A 4,678-nucleotide genomic window follows, 5' to 3' on the forward strand; every position below is an offset into this window, starting at 1 on the left:
CCATATGTAGTCAGCTTCTATAGATTGATGTAATTGCTGCCAGTTTCACTGATCACTGCGCTGTTTCAATGACTTTTAACCACGTCCCGCAGCGGGTCCATATTTCGCGCCCTTTATGGAAGCTAAACACTCTACATCTCACGGACCCCTCTCTGGAAGGCATCATCGCAGACGTATGGCGGCGGACAACCCAGTCCCAGACGCTTTATCCCTCTCTTCTAGAATGGTGGGTTACCTTTGCTAAACCCCGGATTCGAAATACACTCATGCATTTTAGCGCTGAAAAAGCGGCTGAAATAAGGCGCATTAGGGAATTTTATTATGCAGTCCTTCGCGATCTTAACGATAATGCTCGTGATGCCCCCTTGAGGGTCGTCGACGTCCACCGTGTGAAGGCAAAACTTCTCCAACTCGAACGTAGGCAAATGGATGGGGTCCGAATGCGTTCCCAGCCTCGTTCAATCGTACAGGATGAGTTGACCTCTCTCTATCATCTTCTCCTGCTTCACAAGGATCTGAAAGGACGCGTCTTTCTACCATTCGTTCTCTAGATGGGCGTCAGTGGTCCACCCGATCTGATATCATGCGTGAACTTTACCAGTACTATTCCGAGCTTTATGCTGAAGTGGATTCAGACGGTCCACCGTTGTTGATTTCACCTCCCTCCTTGATCGTGTTGTAACATCAGCTCACCAGGAAGAGTTTTTCTCTGTATTCCATCACGATGATATAGTTGATATTGTGGCTCTTTCTCCCTCCCATAAATCACCTGGCCCCGATGGCTTTCCCAAATAATTTTATATTCGATTTTGGCCCCTAATAGGAGATACGATAACTTCCATGGTGAATGAAGAGTTCCACGGAGGCCTTCTCCCGCCCAGCTTTAAGGTTGCTAAAATAGTCCTGGTCCCCAAAAAGCCGGGACGTTTGAGTGTGGATCAGGTCCGCCCGATAACCCTCTTCAACTATGATTATAAAATAGTGGCGCGAGCGGTCAGTAGCCGACTATCGGTATTGTTGACTACCATCATCGCGAGCCATCAACGTTGTCTTCTGGGTCGTACTCTCCTGACTCCCGTTGCTGAATGTCGAGATTTAATTTCGATTACTTCCACCAATCCCGTGCCAAGCGCTTTCCTTTTCATTGATTTTCACCAACCGTTCGACCGCTTCAATCATGGATTCCTTATGCGAGTATTGACGACTGTTGGTTTTAACAATGCTGCACGACGGCTGTTTAGCTCTCTGATCACTGGTATTCGGGCGTCCATTGACGTAATGGCGTCTTACTTCCCCCATTGCGTTGTGTCAGGGCGTCCTTCAAGGGAGTCCATTATCAATGTCGCTCTACGTGCTGTTTCTGGAACCATTATCGCGAACTATAGCTGCTCGTCTGAGTGGCTGGTCGCTGCTGGGAGAAAGGTTTACCGTTCGTGCATATGCTGATGACGTTATGGTTCTTCTCCGTACCCATGATGATATACCACTGCTGAAGGAAGTTTTGGGTGCCTTTTGTCGTCTTACGGTAGCGCGAGTTAATGACCAGTAATGTCGTTTACTGTTTCCGAGGATTTGACGCAGCTGAAATTCCATGGGCTTCGAAGGTCACCCGATATCGATCGTTGGGTGTTATAATTGACAGCTGTCCGCTAAAGATGGCTACGATAAACTGGAAGTCTGTCACGGATAAAATTCAGGGTGCAATCATTGAACACGAGCGTCGCTCCCTCTCAGTTCTTCATAAGGTTCGGGCCATGGAAACGTATGTGTTAAGTAAGGCTTATTTTAACAGTCATCTTGTGGTGCAGTTCTTCTTGTTGTCTCCGTGCTTGCTAAGAAAATGGGATGAGAAGTTCCGCCTTATGCAAGACACCTTTTTTCTTTTTGTTTCACCCATACATGTTTCAGCACTTTTGTGCTATCATCAGTGGGTTCTATTTTTATTTTTAACTTACATGATGTTATTATCCTCTTGTTTTGGTAGCTGTTCTGCTACACAATATACAACTTGTCATAGTTTTGAAGTTGTGGTACGTTTTCCTGCGTTGTTGGCGAAGTAAATAGGCTTACTTCTTTGCCTATGTTTTGAGTAATCGGAAAAACTGCATTGCCACGCGAACACAGGCAAAGAAGTAAGCCTATTTACTTCGCCAACAACACAGGAAAACGTACCACAACTTCAAAACTATGACAAGTTGTATATTGTGTAGCAGAACAGCTACCAAAACAAGAGGACAATAACATCATGTAAGTTAAAAATAAAAATAGAACCCACTGATGATAGCACAAAAGTGCTGAAACATGTATGGGTGAAACAAAAAGAAAAAAGGTGTCTTGCATAAGGCGGAACTTCTCATCCCAAGGCTTATTTTATTGCACAAATCTTTCCACTTCCTGCGATGATGTACCGCAAGTTGCAAAGTTTAACTGGCAGGTTTATCTGGGGCCACTCTGTATTTCGCGTGCGTTGTGGGGTCATAGCGCGGTCCAGTTTTGCAGGGAGGTTTGGGCCTCCCTGATATTCGAGTTAAGGCTTCTGCCTTATATATCCGTCGCACCGTATTAACGTGTCAATGCCCCCCTCCCCCCAGTCACAGCTCGCCTTTATGACTGTATCCGACCGGCGAGTTTAACACCTCCAGTAGATACTGGTAGGGTTAGTTATAAATTACGGCACGTCAAGGAATTTTTTCGTGAGGTCAGTTATTTGGGAGTAAATATCCTTTCCCAAGCGAATCTCTCCATAAAAATGCTGTTAAGCCGCTGGCCAGTTCCTCAGAGTGTTCCCTCTGTGGAAGCCATGTCGCCAGAAACGAACTGGAAGATGTTTGGTCTAACATCAGCCTCACGATTTTCCCGATGGAAGTGGCGTCCTCGTGGTACCAAGTTGTTCATGATATTGTACCTACCAACGTGCGACTTTTTCGTATTGGCCTCAGTGTAACGGATCGCTGCAATCGTTGCCATGAAACTGATACATTATCTCATCGGTTGATTTCCTGCGGTCATGACCATTGGAGATGGCTTCGCCGACAACAGATTTTCTCCTCAGGACGTCGGAGGCGGCTGTCTCGGGGGAGATTCTCGTGCGTCCCGTTTCAACCTTCTTTCCTCGATCGAAGAACAGTACCGTCATGTGGCTTGTTGGCCATTATGTCCACTACGTGATGGTGAGTGGATATGACACAGATCCGTATGCCTTTTCCCAATATATGGCCATCGCACATTGGACGTGGCTCAGGATGCCCCGTTATCGCGAATTTTTTTCTAATATGTTGTATCTCGTTTTTCATCGACAAGGCATTGGATGAGTTGCCATGCCCCCCTTTTTTATTTTTTTTATTTTTGTGGACACGTTAAAATTGATGCCCGATTCCTTCCTATACGTTTTTCTGATTTTACCCTTTTGTTTGTGTCGAAATGGCAACGGCCTTGCCGCAGTGGATACACCGGTTCCCGTGAGATCACCGAAGTTAAGCGCTGTCGGGCGTGGTCGGCACTTGGATGGGTGACCATCCAGGCCGCCATGTGCTGTTGTCATTTTTCGGGGTGCACTCAGACTCGTGATGCCAATTGAGGAGCTACTCGACCGAATAGTAGCGGCTCCGGTCAAAGAAAACCATCATAACGACCGGGAGCGCGGTGTGCTGACCACACGCCCCTCCTATCCGCATCCTCAACTGAGTATGAAACGGCGGTCGGAAGGGTCTCCAATGGGCCACTTGTGGCCTGAGGAAAGAGTGCCTGCCTTTGTGTCGAAATGACTTCTTTTGTTTTATTTTAATAAAAAAAGACACGTGCACGGTGCAATTATTTTTAGCCATGAGTGGAGAAAAAAACTGTCCAAGGGCCATCATGGAAAAAAAAAATTGGCCAGAGCATCTACCTAGCAAGCAGGAGACCCGGGTTCTGGTCTCCGTCTGGCACAAATTTTCAAAAAAAGAAAAAAACGCACTGCTTTCCGGGCGGGAAGGCGTGCCGGTCCTCGGCACGAATCCGCCCGGAGGATTAGTGTCGAGGCGATCGCTGGCTGATTCCCCTTATTCCGCCTCAGTTACACTATGTCCACTATGTCGGATACTGCTGTGCAAACCTTTCTCCACGTTCCACGTTTGCGTACACCATAATTTCTCTACCACGAAAACATTAGGACTACACTCGTCTGGTGTGAGACGTTCCGGGGGTGGGTGGGGGGGGGGCGGGGAGGGGGCTTCGGTGTCGGGTGGTGGTGGGGTGAGTGGACTGCTGTAGCCTGTTGTGAGCCACTGACGGCTACGGCGGGGACGAAGCCTCTCCGTCGTTTCTAGGTCCCCATTCCATGCAATAAAATACAATACAATACTCTGAAGTTCACACTGCAGTGTCTGGCAGAGGGGTTCATCGAACCACCGTGAGACTACTTCTCTACCGTTGCACTCTCGAATAGCATGCAGGAAAACGAACACACAAGTGAAATTTCGTGAGACGATCTCGCTGCAACGAAAAACCCTTTTCTTTTGTTAACCGCCACCCCAACTCGTGTATCCTATCCGAGATAATTTGTCATCTATTTCACGATAATACAAAACGCACTGCACTTCTTTCAACCTTTTTTGATGTCCTCCGTCAATCCTATCTGGTAAGGATCCCACACTGAACAGCAGTACTCTGGCAGAGAACGGACAAGCGTACTGTAGGC

At 47.4% G+C, this 4,678-nt stretch overlaps 1 pseudogene; it reads left to right on the forward strand.

The window, feature by feature from the left end:
- The first annotated feature begins 3,422 nt into the window (after window positions 1–3,422).
- Window positions 3,423–3,540, forward strand: LOC124557559 (annotated as a pseudogene).
- Window positions 3,541–4,678: the final 1,138 nt, after the last annotated feature.

Source organism: Schistocerca americana, chromosome 1 (genome assembly GCF_021461395.2).
Source record: "Schistocerca americana isolate TAMUIC-IGC-003095 chromosome 1, iqSchAmer2.1, whole genome shotgun sequence".
Lineage (NCBI taxonomy): Eukaryota > Metazoa > Arthropoda > Insecta > Orthoptera > Acrididae > Schistocerca > Schistocerca americana.